Below are 18,249 nucleotides of genomic sequence, written 5' to 3'. Positions count from 1 at the left end.
GAAATCTGTCCTTTGGTCTGATGAGTCCAAATTTGAGATTTTTGGTTCCAACTGCCTTGTCTTTGTGAGACGCAGAGTAGATGAACGGATGCTCTCTGCATGTATGGTTCCCACCGTGAAGCAGAGAGGAGGTGGTGTGATGGTGTGGGGGTGCTTTGCTGGTGACACTGTCTGTGATTTATTTAGAATTCATGGCACACGATACGCCATCCCATCTGGTTTGGACTATCATTTGTTTTTCAACAGGACAATGACCCTAAAACCACCTCCAGGCTGTGTAAGGGCTATTTGACCAAGAAGGAGAGTGATAGAGTGCTGCATCAGATGACCTGGCCTCCACAATCCAGTTGAGATGGTTTGGGATGAGTTGGATCGCAGAGTGAAGGAAAAGCAGCCAACAAGTGCTCAGCATATGTGGGAACTCCTTCAAGTGTTGGAAAAGCATTCCTCATGAAGCTGGTTGAGAGAAAGCCAAGATTGTGCAAAGCTGGCATCAAGGTAAAGGGTGGCTACTTTGAAGAATCCAAAATATATTTTGATTTGTTTAACACTTTTTTGGTTACTACATGATTCCATATGTGTTATTTCATAGTTTTGATGTCTTCACTATTATCCTACAATGTAAAAAATAGTAAAAACAAAGAAAAACCCTTGAATGAGTAGGTGTGTCCAAACTTTTGACTGGTACTATATATATATATATATATATATATATATATATATATATATATACACTGCTCAAAAAAATAAAGGGAACACTTAAACAACACAATGTTACTCCAAGTCAATCACACTTCTGTGAAATCAAACTGTCCACTTAGGAAGTAACACTGATTGACAATAAATTTCACATGCTGTTGTGCAAATGGAATAGACAACAGGTGGAAATTATAGGCAATTAGCAAGACACCCCCAATAAAGAAGTGGTTCTGCAGGTGGTGACCACAGACCACTTCTCAGTTCCTATGCTTCCTGGCTGATGTTTTGGTCACTTTTGAATGCTGGCGGTGCTTTCACTCTAGTGGTAGCATGAGACGGAGTCTACAACCCACACAAGTGGCTCAGGTAGTGCAGCTCATCCAGGATGGCACATCAATGCGAGCTGTGGCAAGAAGGTTTGCTGTGTCTGTCAGCGTAGTGTCCAGAGTATGGAGGCGCTACCAGGAGACAGGCCAGTACATCAGGAGACGTGGAGCAGGCCGTAGGAGGGCAAAAACCCAGCAGCAGGACCGCTACCTCCGCCTTTGTGCAAGGAGGAGCAGGAGGAGCACTGCCAGAGCCCTGCAAAATGACCTCCAGCAGGCCACAAATGTGCATGTGTCTGCTCAAACGGTCAGAAACCGACTCCATGAGGGTGGTATGAGGGCCCGATGTCCACAGGTGGGGGTTGTGCTTACAGCCCAACACCGTGCAGGACGTTTGGCATTTGCCAGAGAACACCAAGATTGGCAAATTCACCACTGGCGCCCTGTGCTCTTCACAGATGAAAGCAGGTTCACACTGAGCACATGTGACAGACGTGACAGAGTCTGGAGACGCCGTGGAGAACGTTCTGCTTCCTGCAACATCCTCCAGCATGACCGGTTTGGCGGTGGGTCAGTCATGGTGTGGGGTAGCATTTCTTTGGGGGCCGCACAGCCCTCTATGTGCTCGCCAGAGGTAGCCTGACTGCCATTAGGTACAGAGATGAGATCCTCAGATCCCTTGTGAGACCATATGCTGGTGCGGTTGGCCCTGGGTTCCTCCTAATGCAAGACAACGCTAGACCTCATGTGGCTGGAGTGTGTCAGCAGTTCCTGCAAGAGGAAGGCATTGATGCTATGGACTGGCCCGCCCGTTCCCCAGACCTGAATCCAATTGAGCACATCTGGGACATCATGTCTCGCTCCATCCACCAACGCCACGTTGCACCACAGACTGTCCAGGAGTTGGCGGATGCTTTAGTCCAGGTCTGGGAGGAGATCCCTCAGGAGACCATCCGCCACCTCATCAGGAGCATGCCCAGGCGTTGTAGGGAGGTCATACAGGCACGTGGAGGCCACACACACTACTGAGCCTCATTTTGACTTGTTTTAAGGACATTACATCAAAGTTGGATCAGCCTGTAGTGTGGTTTTCCACTTTAATTTTGAGGGTGACTCCAAATCCAGACCTCCATGGGTTGATAAATTTGATTTCCATTGATAAATTTTGTGTGATTTTGTTGTCAGCACATTCAACTATGTAAAGAAAAAAGTATTTAATAAGATTATTTCATTCATTCAGATCTAGGATGTGTTGTTTAAGTGTTCCCTTTATTTTTTTGAGCAGTGTATATATAGATATATATATAATATATATATATATATACATATATATATATATATATATATATATATATATATAGTGACAATCCTCTTCAAGGTTAGGAGCGTTTGTACAAAATCACCACAGAAAGAGTTATTTAGAACAGGACAGTACCTGAACGTTTGTGTAACGATCCCGGCTGTCTGAGTCGGGTCCTGGTCGTAATCTCCAGTTTCCCGAGGGTTCGGGAACGCTCCGGGGAGCGCTCTGGTTTCCGCACCTGCTTCCTATTAGCAATCTGCACACCTGGGCCTAATCAGCACCTTTCTTAGGCTCTGGCCCAACATCCAGTTCCTGCCGGATCGTTAGCCATGAACAGTAGGTGTTCTGTGTATCAGTTTAGAGCGTTCTAGCGTGAGTTTTGTTATTTTGTACTTTGTTGAGTTTTTGTGTTCTTACCTCCGTTTTTGTTCCACCTGCAGTCACACGTCCGGAACCTTCACCCCACCTCTGCCTGATGGTCGGCGGCTGCCGAGCCATCACTGGACCATCCCTGCGCCTACTACTCTCGTCGCCTTTCGCCTGCAGAGAGGAATTACGATGTGGGTAACCGGGAGCTTCTCGCGGTGAAACTTGCCTTGGAGGAGTGGCGCCACTGGTTGGAGGGGGCGGAGCAACCGTTTATTGTCTGGACTGACCACAAGAATCTTGCTTACGTGCAATCGGCTAAACGTCTCAACTCCCGTCAGGCCAGGTGGGCGTTGTTTTTCGGACGATTCAAGTTTGCCCTGACGTTCCGACCTGGATCTAAGAACGGCAAGGCGGACGCCTTGTCCCGGATGTTCTCCAAGACGGAGGAGAGTGGGTCCAAGACCGAGACTATTCTCCCCCGGAACTGCGTCGTGGGAGCAGTGATGTGGAAGATTGAGGAGGAGGTGCTGGCGGCCCTTCGGACTCAGCCCGGTCCCGTAACGGTCCACCCGGTCGGTTGTTTGTGCCTGAGTCGGTTCGTCCTGCTGTCCTCAAATGGTCCCACGCCAGCAAGATGGCTTGTCACCCCGGCGTGGCTCGGACTATGGCGTTTCTTCGCAGACGTTTTTGGTGGCCTGCCATGGCCGAGGATACTCGGGGTTTTGTTGCTGCCTGTCCAGTGTGTGCGCAGAATAAGAGTACCAATCGGCCCAGCTCTGGACTACTTCATCCCCTTCCTATTCCCCGGGCGTCCATGGTCGCATCTGGCCCTGGACTTCGTCACGGGGTTGCCCGCTTCTGAGGGGAACACGGTCGTTCTGACTATCGTGGACAGATTCAGCAAGTTCGCCCACTTTGTGCCTATTGCCAAGCTTCCCTCTGCCTCGGAGACGTCCGAGATCCTGGTTAGGGAGGTTTTCAGGGTCCACGGTTTGCCCAGTGATATCGTTTCCGACCGTGGCCCTCAGTTTACCTCTGCTGTCTGGAAGTCCTTCTGTTTGGCCATTGGAGCTACAGTCAGTCTCACATCTGGTTTTCACCCCCAATCCAATGGTCAGGCGGAGAGAGCCAACCAGAAGATGGAATCCACGCTACGCTGTCTGGTCTCTTCCAACCCCACCTCCTGGGCCTCTCAGTTGCCTTGGGTTGAGTATGCCCACAATACTCTCCCTACATCTGCCACTGGGATGTCTCCCTTCCAGTGCCTGTATGGCTACCAACCTCCCCTGTTCCCTTCTCAGGAGAAGGAGCTCTCAGTGCCTTCTGTTCAGGCCCATATTCGGCGTTGCCACCGGACCTGGCATCGGGCCAGAAAGGCACTCCTTAGAGGTTCGGACCGGTATCAGCTCCAGGCGAATCGTCGCCGGATCCCCGCTCCCACCTATACCATCGGAGATAGGGTTTGGTTGGCCACACGGGATCTTCCGTTACGGACTGAGTCTAGGAAGTTGTTACCGAAGTTTATTGGTCCGTTTGTGGTGGAGAAGGTGATCAATCCAGTGGCAGTGCGACTCAAACTACCGAGGACGCTCAGAGTCCATCCCACCTTTCATGTCTCCTGCCTCAAGCCTGTCTTCCTCAGTCCTCTGTTGCCTCCTCCGCCTCCTCCTCCTCCTCCTCGGATGATCGGAGGTGGTCCTGCCTACACGGTGCGTCGCATTATGGATTCCAGACGGCGGGGCCGGGGTTTCCAGTATCTCGTGGACTGGGAGGGGTATGGTCCTGAAGAGAGGAGTTGGATTCCGCGGCGACAGGTCCTAGATGCGGATCTCATCAGGGACTTTTACCGCCTCCATCCTGGCGCTCCGGGAGTCCGCCCGGTGGCGTTCGTCGGAGGGGGGTACTGTAACGATCCCGGCTGTCTGAGTCGGGTCCTGGTCGTAATCTCCAGTTTCCCGAGGGTTCGGGAACGCTCCGGGAGCGCTCTGGTTTCCGCACCTGCTTCCTATTAGCAATCTGCACACCTGGGCCTAATCAGCACCTTTCTTAGGCTCTGGCCCAACATCCAGTTCCTGCCGGATCGTTAGCCATGAACAGTAGGTGTTCTGTGTATCAGTTTAGAGCGTTCTAGCGTGAGTTTTGTTATTTTGTACTTTGTTGAGTTTTTGTGTTCTTACCTCCGTTTTTGTTCCACCTGCAGTCACACGTCCGGAACCTTCACCCCACCTCTGCCTGATGGTCGGCGGCTGCCGAGCCATCACTGGACCCAGACTGCACCCCCAACTACTCAACCACGTCGCCCGCTCTGTCCCTGGATTATACTGCACCTTTTGTCGTATCTAATAAACCCTCACCTTCGTTCAACTCTCCTTGTCCTGGTCTGCTTTTGGGTTCTGGCTGAGGGAACTGTGACAGTTTGTTTCTCTTTGGCTCTAACAGATCCTACCCCAGGCCATCGCCCTGGGAAGCTGGAACCCCTTCTCTCAAAACCCCCTGTAGTTCTTCTGCACTAAAATCTCTGACACCCAAAACTTCTCTGCTGCTGCTACTACCAATTCAATCTTCTGGGTATTCCTTTCCATCTATGCAGTAAAATTAATGACCATCGCAAATAAAGCCAAGAAGCCAACCTTACTAAAGCACAAACTGTTCGGGTCACTCTGTACTGGCCTACTACTCACAGGGATCCTCTCAGGCTCCCTCGCCCTTTGCCCACCATCCTTTTCTTTCCTCACTGCCTCAGCATGACACTTTCTGCACTTCTTACCCTGGAAACTCCAACCTCTCACTCGCACAGGATATTTCTGATCCCCTGAAACTACACACTCCTTTGTGCTATGCTCCTGCACACTTCTCACACCTCGGAATCTCCCTCCTACATACTGCTGCAACATGACCATAAACTTGGCACCTGAAACACCGTAGTGGGTTCAGAACAAAAGCTCTCATGGGATAACGTCTATACCCTAGCATGACTTTATCCAGCAAACACTCTGCATCAAAACTCAGAAGGACAGACAGGGTCTCCTCAGTCTCGCGCTCGCCACCGGGTCTGTGTCACACCAAACGGCATGCATCACAGACACCAAGGTACCTCAACTTCAGTCGATCTACCTCAACACTCAACGCCACCCCAGTTATCACTCCTTTCAGCAGCGCTCTTTTCCGGAGAGCAAAGCAGGACACAGCTCTCGTTCAATTTCTGAGAGCTCACTATCCGTCGACTTTTCAGGGTTTTCAGGAGCGTAATGTAATAACCTCGCCTGTACTTGACTCAAAGGAGAAAGTACTCGGCTTGTAATTCGCAGATGTCGGTTTGGGTTTGAACCCCTCGCCCTTCTTTTTGCCTCACGTCATATCGCCATCCGCCATCTTCTTTCTGCTCCAACGATGAGTCTTGTTATTGTTTCAACTGCAGATTGCCACTTTAACCCTCCCGTTGTCCTAGGGTCAAAATGACCCGCCACTGTGTTGAACCAACTTTATTTAATTTTTATATTTTTTGGATCATTTGTGAGAAGGAGGCAGTGAGACTTTAAAGAAAGTATCACTGCCTCCTTCTCACAAATGATCCCAAAAATATAAAAATTAAATAAAGTTGGTTCAACACAGTGGCGGGTCATTTTGACCCTAGGACAACGGGAGGGTTAAAGCTAGAATCCTTAGGCCTAGGGCTCTATTCAATCTATAAAGCGGAAGCGTTACAGATTCCGCTATTTAAATTCCAAGGTAATTTCCGATTGAGCCGTCAAATCAAATCAAATGTTATTTATCACATGCGCCGAATACAACAGTTGTAGACCTTACAGTGAAATACAAGCCCTTAACCAACAATGCATTTTTAAGAAAGAATACCAAAAAAATCACAAAAAATATAATATAAAATCATATGAAATAAAAGTAACAAATAATTGAAGAGCAGCAGTAGAAATAACAATAACGAGGCTATATACAGGGGGTACCGGTACCGAGTCAATGTGCGGGGGCACCGGTTAGTCGAGGTAATTGAGATAATATCTACATGTAGGTAGAGCTATTAAAGTGACTATGCATGGATAATAAACAGAGAGTAGCAGAAGCGTAAAAGGGGTGGGGGGGCAATGCAAATAGTCTGGGTAGCCATGATTAGATGTTCAGGAGTCTTATGGCTTTGGGGTAGAAGCTGTTTAGAAGCCTCTTGGACCTAGACTTGGCTCTCCGGTACCGCTTGCCGTGCGGTAGCAGAGAGAACAGTCTATGACTAGGGTGGCTGGAGTCTTTGACAATTTGTAGGGCCTTCCTCTGACACCACATGGTATAGAGGTCCTGGATGGCAGGAAGCTTGGCCCCAGTGATGTACTGAGCCGTACGCACTACCCTCTGTAGTGCCTTGAGGGTCGGAGGCCGAGCAGTTGCCATACCAGGCAGTGATGCAACCAGTCAGGATGCTCTCGATGTTGCAGCTGTAGAACTTCTTGAGGATCTGAGGACCAATGCCAAATCTTTTCAGTCTCCTTAGGGGGAATAGGTTTTGTTGTGCCCTCTTCACGACTGTCTTGGTGTGCTTGGACCATGTTAGTTTATTGGTGATATGGACACCAAGGAACTTGAAGCTCTCAACCTGCTCCACTACAGCCAGTCGATGAGAATGGGGGCGTGCTCAGTCCTCTTCTTTTTTACCTGTAGTCCACAATCATCTCCTTTGATCACGTTGAGGGAGAGGTCGTTGTCCTGGCACCACTCGGCCAGGTCTCTGACCTCCTCCCTATAGGCTGTCTCGTTGTTGTCAGTGATCAGGCCTACCACTGTTGTGTCATCAGCAAACTTAATGATGGTGTTGGAGTCGTGCCTGGCCATGCAGTCATGAGTGAACAGGGAGTACAGGAGGGGACTGAGCACGCACCCCTGAGGGGCCCCTGTGTTGAGGATCAGCGTGGCGGATGTGTTGTTACCTACTCTTACCACCTGGGGGTGGCCCTTCAGGAAGTCCAGGATCCAGTTGCAGAAGGAGGTGTTTAGTCCCAGGGTCCTTAGCTTAGTGATGAGCTTTGAGGGCACAATGGTGTTGAACGCTGAGCTGTAGTCAATTAATAGAATTCTCACATAGGTGTTCCTTTTGTCCAGGTGTGAAAGGGCAGTGTGGAGCGCTATAGAGATTGCATCATCTGTGGATCTGTTTGGACGGTATGCAAATTGGAGTGGGTCTAGGGTTTCTGGGATAATGGTGTTGATGTGAGCCATGGCCAGCCTTTCAAAGCACTTCATGGCTACAGACATGAGTGCTACGGGTCGGTAGTCATTTAGGCAGGTTACCTTAGTGTTCTTGGGCACAGGGACTATGGTGGTCTGCTTGAAACATGTTGGTATTACAGACTCAGACAGGGAGAGGTTGAAAATGTTAGTGAAGACACTTGCCAGTTGGTCAGCGCATGCTCGGAGTACATGTCCTGGTAATCTGTCTGGCCCTGCGGCCTTGTGAATGTTGACCTGTTTAAAGGTCTTACTCACATCGGCTATGGAGAGCGTGATGCTCTCATGCATGTTTCAGTGTTACTTGCCTCGCAGCGAGCATAGAAGTAATTTTGTCACGGGCTGATGTGGATGTGGTGTTGGAGTCAGGCGCAGGACACAGAAGCTTAGTCCAACAGACTTTACTTGTCAAAACACGACAATACAAAAATAACGGGCCTCAACACAACGGAGGCGAGCGATTACGCATACTGTGCGTCAATACACAAAATCCAAGTGATTACGCATATACGAATCATCAACGGACAGGCGGACAACAACACACAACTACAAACAAAACCAAAGGAAACTTATAGGTGACATAATCAATACGTGATATGGAACAGGTGCACTAATCAGACAAAACCAAACAAACATAGAGAACATCAAACGGTAGCAGCTAGTACTCCGGAGACGACGAACGTCGATGCCTGCGCAAACAAGGAGGAGGAGCAGTCTCGGCGGAATTCGTGACAGTACCCCCCCTTGATGCGCGGCTCCAGCCGTGCGCTGACTCCGGCCTCGGGGACGGCCAGGAGGACGTGGAGCAGGGCGCGTAGGATGACTACGGTGGAACTCAGTCAGGAGGGATGGATCTAAAATGTCCCGCCTAGGCACCCAGCACCGTTCCTCCGGACCGTACCCCTCCCACTCCACGAGATATTGTAGACCCCCCATCCGACGTCTCGAATCCACGATGGACCGGACTGAGTACGCCGGAGCCCCCTCGATGTCCAGTGGGGGCGGAGGGGTCTCTCTTATCTCACTCTCCTGGAGTGGACCAGCTACCACCGGCCTGACGAGGGTTCAATCTCCTAGCTGCCCGGATGTACTCCAGATTACGATGGTCAGTCAGAATGAGAAAAGGGTGTTGAGCCCCCTCAAGCCAATGCCTCCACACCTTTAGGGCTTGAACCACGGCTAACAGCTCCCTGTCCCCTACGTCATAATTACGCTCCACCGGGCTGAGCTTTTTAGAATAAAAAGCGCAGGGACGGAGCTTAGGAGGCGTGCCGGAGCGTTGCGACAGTACTGCCCCAATACCGGCCTCTGACGCGTCCACCTCTACCTGGAATGCTAAAGTGGGGTCCGGGTGCGCCAGCACCGGAGCCGAAGTGAACAGGCGACCACTGCTTCAGCCGACCACTGCAAACGCACCGGGCCCCCCTTCAGCAGGGAAATAATGGGAGCTGCCACCTGTCCAAAACCCCGGATAAACCTCCGGTAGTAATTGGCAAAACCCAAAAACTGCTGCACCTCTTTAACAGTGGTTGGGGTTTGCCAGTTACGCACGGCTGACACCCGGTCAACCTCCATCTTCACCCCTGACGCGGACAACCGATGACCCAAGAAGGAGATGGACTCCTGGAAAAACAGACATTTCTCTGCCTTGACATACAGGTCATGCTCCAACAGCCTACCCAACACTCGGCGCACCAGGGCTACATGCTCGGCTCGGGTAGCAGAGTACACTAGGATGTCGTCAATGTACACTACCACTCCCTGCCCATGCAGGTCCCGGAAGATCTCGTCCACAAATGATTGGAAGACTGAAGGAGCATTCATTAACCCGTATGGCATGACAAGATACTCATAATGACCTGAGGTGGTACTAAATGCCGTCTTCCATTCATCTCACTCCCTAATGCGCACCAAGTTATAAGCGCTCCTGAGATCCAGTTTTGTGAAGAAACGCGCTCCGCGTAATGATTCAGTCATACTCGCAATCAGAGGTAGAGGGTAACTGTATTTCACAGTGATCTGATTGAGACTACGATAATCAATACACGGGCGCAAACCTCCATCCTTTTTCTTCACAAAAAAGAAACTCGAGGACGCAGGGGAAGTGGAGGGCCGTATGTATCCCTGTCTCAGGGACTCAGCTATGTATGTTTCCATAGCCGCCATCTCCTCTTGAGACAGAGGATACACATGGCTCCGCGGAAGTGCCGCACCTGTCTGGAGGTTTATCGCACAATCTCCCTGTCTATGAGGTGGCAATCGCGTCGCCCTCGTCTTGCTGAACACGAGTGCCAAATCTTCATACTCAGGGGAATTGTGCATTGCGGGCACTTGGTTCGGACTGTCCACCGTGGTCGCCCCAACGGAAACACCTAAACATCGCCCAACACACTGGCCAGACCATTCCTTGAGAGCCCTCTGTTGCCACGAAATGGTGGGGTCATGGGTGATTAACCAAGGAAGCCCCAGCACCACGGATACGCAGGAGAGTCAATTAGGTACAACTGAATAATCTCCTCATGACCCCCCTGCGTCTTCATCTTTAGTGGCGCTGTGACCTCCCTAATCAACCCAGATCCCAACGGGCGGCTATCTAGGGCATGGACAGGAAAGGGTGCATCAAAGGGCAGGAGGGGAATCCCTAACTTAGAACAACATTTCCGATCAGTAAAATTCCCAGCTGCGCCTGAATCGACTAGCGCCTTATGCTGGGAATGAGATGCAACCTGAGGAAATACCACAGGTATACACAAGTGAATAACAGAGAGCTCTGGGTGAGTGGGGTGCCTACTCACCTGAAATGACTCCCCAGTGCGCGACCTGTTGCCTCGATTCCTTGGAGACCCTCCCCAGCACCTAGCCGCAGTGTGTCCTCCACGGCCACAGCTGGTGCAGGGGACGGCCCCCCTCGGGTTCTCTCTCCTTCTCTCTCTAGCGCCAGCACCCCCGAGCTCCATTGGGCTCGGCTCGGAGGTGCTGGGGGATGGAATGGACGGCCCCATCTCGGGATGTCCGCGGGTGGCCAGCAGGGTATTCAGACGAATGGACATGTCCACTAGCTGGTCGAAGGACAGATTGGTGTCCCTGCAGGCCAGCTCTCGACGAACGTCCTCACGCAGGCTCCTCCCCGCATTATTATTATTATTATTATTATCCACCGCTAGAGTCCGGAAATCCAGGGCGAACTCCTGTGCGCTCCTCTTCCCCTGTCGGAGGTGGAACAGACGCTCCACCGCCGCTTTACCCTCAGGAGGGTGATCGAAAACTGCCCTGAAGCGGCGGGAGAACTCCGCGTAGCTGATGGTGGCGGCGTCTATTCCCCTCCATTCGGCGTTGGCCCACTCCAACGCCTTGCCGGAGAGACAGGAGATGAGGGCGGAAACGCTCTCGTATCCCGAGGGCGCCGGGTGTATGGTGGCCAGGTAGAGTTCCACCTGAAGGAGGAACCCCTGACACCCGGCTGCGGTGCCATCATACGCCCTCGGGAGCGAGAGCCGAATCCCACTGGATTCCGGAGCTGGTCTGGTGGGGCTGGCCGATGGTGGTGGTAATGTAGGAGGAGGTGTGGGCACGCCTCCCCTTTCCCATCGGCGCAGGGTGTTCATTACCTCCTGCATGGCAGAGCCGAGTTGCTGGATCATGGCGCCCTGGCAGCTGACCCGATCCTCCAGCGACTCGGTCGCCGCCGCTGCTCCTGCTGACTCCATTGTATGGTGTGTTGTTCTGTCACGGGCTGATGTGGATGTGGTGTTGGAGTCAGGCGCAGGACACAGAAGCTTAGTCCAACAGACTTTACTTGTCAAAACACGACAATACAAAAATAACGGGCCTCAACACAACGGAGGCGAGCGATTACGCATACTGTGCGTCAATACACAAAATCCAAGTGATTACGCAAATACGAATCACCAACGGAAAGGCGGACAACAACACACAACTACAAACAAAACCAAAGGAAACTTATAGGTGACATAATCAATACGTGATATGGAACAGGTGCACTAATCAGACAAAACCAAACAAACATAGAGAACATCAAACGGTAGCAGCTAGTACTCCGGAGACCACGAACGCCGAAGCCTGCCCGAAAAAGGAGGAGGAGCAGTCTCGGCGGAATTCGTGACAAATTTAGCTCGTCTGGTAGGCTCGTGTCACTGGGCAGCTTGCGGCTGTGCTTCCTTTTGTAGTCTGTAATAGTTTGCAAGCCCTGCCACATCAGACGAGCGTCGGAGCCAGTGTAGTACGATTCGATCTTAGTCCTGTATTGACGCTTTGCCTGTTTGATGGTTCTTCGGAGGGCATAGCGGGATTTCTTATATGCTTCCGGTTTAGAGTCCCGCTCCTTGAAAGAGGCAGCTCTACCCTTTATCTCAGTGCAGATGTTGCCTGTAATCCATGACTTCTGGTTGGGGTATGTACGTACAGTCACTGTGGGGAAGACATCATCGATGCACTTATTGATGAAGCCAGTGACTGATGTGGTGTACTCCTCAATGCCATCGGAAGAATCCCAGAACATATATATGATATGCCATTTAGCAGACGCTTTTATCCAAAGCGACTTACAGTCATGCTTGCATACATTTTTTTTTTGTGTGTATGGGTGGTCCCGGGGATCGAACCCACTACCTTAGCGTTACAAGCGCCGTGCTCTACCAGCTGAGCTACAGAGGACCAGTCTGTATTCCAGTCTGTGCTAGTAAAACAGTCCTGTAGCTTAACATCTGCTTCATCTGACCACTTTTTTTTTGACAGAGTCATTGGTGCTTCCTGCTTTAGTTTTTGCTTGTAAGCAGGAATCAGGAGGATAGAATTATGGTCATATTTGCCAAATGGAGGGTGAGGGAGAGCTTTGTACGTGTCTCTGTGTGTGGAGTAAAGGTGGTCTAGAGTTTTTTTCCCTCTGGTTGCACATTTAACATGCTGGTAGAAATGAGGTAAAACGGATTTAAGTTTCCCTGCATTAAAGTCCCCGGCCACTAGGAGCGCTGCCTCTGGATGAGCGTTTTCCTGTTTGCTGATGGCTGTTTACAGTTCATTGAGTGCGGTCTTAGTGTCAGCATCGGTTTGTGGTGGTAAATAGACAGCTACGAAGAGTATAGATGAAAACTCGCTTGGTAGATAGTGTGGTCTACAGCTTATCATGAGATACTCTACCTCAGGCGAGCAAAACCTTGAGACTTCCTTAGATATCGTGCACCAGCTGTTGTTTACAAATATACATAGACCGCCACCCCTTGTCTTACCAGAGGCTGCTGTTCTATCCTGCCGATACAGTGTATAACCTGCCAGCTGTATGTTATTCATGTCTTTGTTCAGCCACGACTCTGTGAAACATAAGATATTACAGTTTTTAATGTCCCGTTGTTAGGATATTCGTGCCTGTAGTTCGTCCACTTTATTATCAAGCGATTGTAAGTTGGCCAATAGTATCGATGGCAAAGGCAGATTAGCCACACATCGCCGGCTCCTTACCAAGCACCCCGATCTCCTTCCGCGATATCTCCTTTTCTTTCTACTGCAAATTACGGGGATGAGGGCCCTGTCGGGTGTCTGGAGAAAATCCCTCTCGTCCGACTCGTTAAATAAAAATTATTTGTCCAGTTGAAGGTGAGTAATCGCTGTTCTGATGTCCAGAAGCTCTTTTCGGTCATAAGAGACGGTAGCAGCAACATTATGTACAAAATAAGTTGTCAAATCGGTGAGCAGCTGCTCTTGATCATTGTCACGAAGCCACATCCATCCAGCCACATTCATCCCACTTGCGTTAGAAGTTCAGAACGATAAAGTGTAGGCTATATAGAAACAAAGACTCAAAATCATTAAAAAAAAAGGATTTGTATCGGCAGGGACGGCCTGTTCAATAGGGCGATATGGGCGACGCACTGCCAAACGGGAAAAGGAAGGGATTTTTTTTCTAATCAATTATATCACGGCAACAGTAGTTATCAGTGTTGTAATCTATACGTCTGATCTGCCACAGTGCCACACTGCCACTAAATGTCGAATCAGGCTAAAGTCGTGCTTCAAATGGCTCCACCCCCTTTTGGGGCGATTTCAGTCAGATTGAAAATCGCCCAGAACTTCTGTCATAGACTCCCATGTAAAATCTATTTTTTTCAAATTTCAGAGCCTTCAATACAATCTCAATGGGTGTCTGTGGGCTTGCACTTACGCGCTTTCGTCATACGTTACGTAACCATGAACGTAACTGAGAAAAGAGTGGATTGTTTGAAAGAAGTTCCTTTTTGTCGGCGAACAAATGAAGATAAATTGGCAACGAAACAATTAGGACCTCCCAGACCAAATTTAATAATTCAACAGGTTTCTACTAAAGGCGGAAAGTCCTACACCCGAGGATTTTCCAAAAATTGGTACGAACGAAAAAGACATTGCCACTCACTCAACTGGATGACGAGGGATACAGGCTAGCTGTCCGCCGCCACAACGATGAGGTTAGTGTTGATAATCACAAGTTTACTGGATGTGGATATGGTGTAATAAAGGCAGTTTATTCAGAGGTAAATATATCTGGAATCGCGTTCACGGACCCGTTCGTCAAACTCTTAGGGAGCTATAAATTAAGCCCCATTACTTACCATATCAGATAAGAGAAATTGCTGCAGCTACATATATTTTACATCCTGGCCCTACATAGTTCACTATTTGCATCACTTACCAAAATATTACATGTGGTCATATATGCTTGGAAAGTGGAGATGCCATAGAACGTCAAAAAAGTAAACATTGCTGGAGACACATTGCCGTTTTGGAGAAGACATCGCGTTTGCTAGCAAAGAGATTTGTTGTGGCAAATGAACTTGGGCTGGGAATTGCCAGGAACCTCACGATAAGATATATGCATCAGCATTGCGAGTCTCATGATTCTATACGTATTGCGATTCGATACTGTGATTTTATTGCGCACCATATGTCTGTTGCAGAGGGATCAGAAAGCCATGAGAACGAGTTTTGATCAGTCATGGAAATAAAAGTGCTGAAAACAAATTGGCTCCCAATGTGAAAAGATTGAGAACAAGCTATGAAGGAACAATAATGGTGTTTTGGTGCAGGTACAGCCAACTAGCGCTAAAATATTGCGATATTGTCAATACAGTATATCGTAAAGTATCACTATGTAACTCGATTTCTTTCACCCCAATCCCTCAAATTAACGGTAAATAACTGAATTGTTTGCCCCACATTTAGCTAAGATGATTAGCTAGCCAGCTAAAATGTTTTAGTTAGTTAGCAGTCGCATCTACAATAGTTTACTGTCAATAACATGTCTCCAAAAATGACGTGGTGTCTCCAATTGTGTTGACATTTTACAATTGCAATGCGCATCCATGAGTATCCACTTTCTGTAGCTCAGCTGGTAGAGCATGGTGCTTGTAACGCCAAGGTAGTGGGTTCGATCCCCGGGACCACCCATACACAAAAATGTATGCACGCATGACTGTAAGTCGCTTTGGATAAAAGCGTCTGCTAAATGGCATATTATTATTATTATTATTATTATTATTATTATTATCTGAAGAGAGCCCCGAAACATTGTGTGCAGACATTTTATGCAATAAATGAAGTAGGTTCAATCTAGTAGTTCTGATCTTCTGATTGGTCCTGATGAGTTGGGCGAGGTCCCCTGCAGGCTACTGTCACTGTTGCATTGGCTCTGAGTCGGGTTCTCTGTCTTCAAATGTTCAGCCTAAGAGAGGGGATTTTTGTGTGTGTGTGTGTGTGTGTTTAACAGTGATGATGTGTGTGTGTGTGTGTGTGTGTGTTTAACAGTGATGATGATGTGTGTGTGTGTGTTTGTGTGTGTGTGTGTCCTCAGAGCAAGAACTCGTGAGTTGGAAGAACTGAGAGGCCTATGGCGTGGGTGTTGTCCTTGGCCACCTGCTGACAAGGCTGACAAGATAGGACCTTTTTGTCCATTGTTATTGGATAGGAACATAACTTATAACCAGCTCCTGACCTAAATAGATCTTAGCACAACATTTTACTCAACATATCATATTCCATATTCACTATAACAAATATATTTACTACGACATTAGCAAGAACCGCCACATCCTCAGCCGGCTAATCCAGTGTGAAGTTTTGCGGAGTGTTTGAGTTAGCTTTGCGAGGCAAAGATGAAACTGAGGGCTCCACCAACCCTGGTAAGCCAACACTTTTGAGATCAGTCAATAAATGCTTCTGGTATTGACTTATACAGTGGGGAAAAAAAGTATTTAGTCAGCCACCAATTGTGCAAGTTCTCCCACTTAAAAAGATGAGAGAGGCCTGTAATTTTCAGCATAGGTACACGTCAAATATGACAGACAAAATGAGAAAAAAAAATCCAGAAAATCACATTGTAGGATTTTTTATGAATTTATTTGCAAATTATGGTGGAAAATAAGTATTTGGTCACCTACAAACAAGCAAGATTTCTGGCTCTCACAGACCAGTAACTTCTTCTTTAAGAGGCTCCTCTGTCCTCCACTCGTTACCTGTATTAATGGCACCTGTTTGAACTTGTTATCAGTATAAAAGACACCTGTCCACAACCTCAAACAGTCACACTCCAAACTCCACTATGGCCAAGACCAAAGAGCTGTCAAAGGACACCAGAAACAAAATTGTAGACCTGCACCAGGCTGGGAAGACTGAATCTGCAATAGGTAAGCAGCTTGGTTTGAAGAAATCAACTGTGGGAGCAATTATTAGGAAATGGAAGACATACAAGACCACTGATAATCTCCCTCGATCTGGGGCTCCACGCAAGATCTCACCCCGTGGGGTCAAAATGATCACAAGAACGGTGAGCAAAAATCCCAGAACCACACGGGGGGACCTAGTGAATGACCTGCAGAGAGCTGGGACCAAAGTAACAAAGCCTACCATCAGTAACACACTACGCCGCCAGGGACTCAAATCCTGCAGTGCTAGACGTGTCCCCCTGCTTAAGCCAGTACATGTCCAGGCCCGTCTGAAGTTTGCTAGAGTGCATCCAGAAGAGGATTGGGAGAAAGTCATATGGTCAGATGAAACCAAAATATAACTTTTTGGTAAAAACTCAACTTGTCGTGTTTGGAGGACAAAGAATGCTGAGTTGCATCCAAAGAACACCATACCTACTGTGAAGCATGGGAGTGAAAACATCATACTTTGGGGCTGTTTTTCTGCAAAGGGACCAGGACGACTGATCCGTGTAAAGGAAAAATGAATGGGGCCATGTATCGTGAGATTTTGAGTGAAAACCTCCTTCCATCAGCAAGGGCATTGAAGATGAAACGTGGCTGGGTCTTTCAGCATGACAATGATCCCAAACACACCACCCGGGCAACGAAGGAGTGGCTTCGTAAGAAGCATTTCAAGGTCCTGGAGTCTCCAGATCTCAACCCCATAGAAAATATTTGGAGGGAGTTGAAAGTCCGTGTTGCCCAGCAACAGCCCCAAAAACATCACTGCTCTAGAGGAGATCTGCATGGAGGAATGGGCCAAAATACCAGCAACAGTGTGTGAAAACCTTGTGAAGACTTACAGAAAACGTTTGACCTGTGTCATTGCCAACAAAGGGTATATAACAAAGTATTGAGAAACTTTTGATATTGACCAAATACTTATTTTCCACCATAATTTGCAAATAAATTCATAAAAAATCCTACAATGTGATTTTGAATATTTTTTCTCATTTTGTCTATCATAGTTGACGTGTACCTATGATGAAAATTACAGGCCTCCCTCATCTTTTTAAGTGGGAGAACTTGCACAATTGGTGGCTGACTAAATACTTTTTTTCCCCACTGTATGCTGCCCCTGTCTTCATGTTGTTGCTGGACATATCTTTTTTTAAATGTGTGTAGGTCACCTAAATCATCAGAAAAATTGCCCCTCCTGAGAATTTTTTCAGGAGCCGCCACTGTGTATCGGCCTAATCAAGTTGGAGATTACATCTCACATTCCAGTGTTCAAACTTGTAAACAAGGCTGCATGGAATTTTTCTTAATGCGACTGCGTGCAGCCAATGGCAATGTCAGCTTTACACCGCCAAAACAACCGCTATACAGATGTCGGTTAATTGAAACAATAACAAATTGGTCATAACAAAGCAGGTTTTAGTAAAAAGCTGAGGGAGGGCCTGGAGAAATGTAACCACTCTAAAATTCACAGGCAGAGTTATGAATTCAATATTATATATCAACTTTATAGTTTTAACCATGTTTTGAGGCTATATAGTGTTTGTTTACATTTACAATGTTTACAAACATTGGAGTAAAACAGCTTATATTTTGGGTTCTGAGGGGTATACTACAAAGCAGGATCAAGGAGTTA

Source organism: Coregonus clupeaformis, chromosome 12 (genome assembly GCF_020615455.1).
Source record: "Coregonus clupeaformis isolate EN_2021a chromosome 12, ASM2061545v1, whole genome shotgun sequence".
Taxonomy (NCBI): Eukaryota; Metazoa; Chordata; class Actinopteri; order Salmoniformes; family Salmonidae; genus Coregonus; species Coregonus clupeaformis.
The sequence above is the reverse complement of the archived record's forward strand: the minus strand, read 5'-3'. Positions refer to the sequence as shown.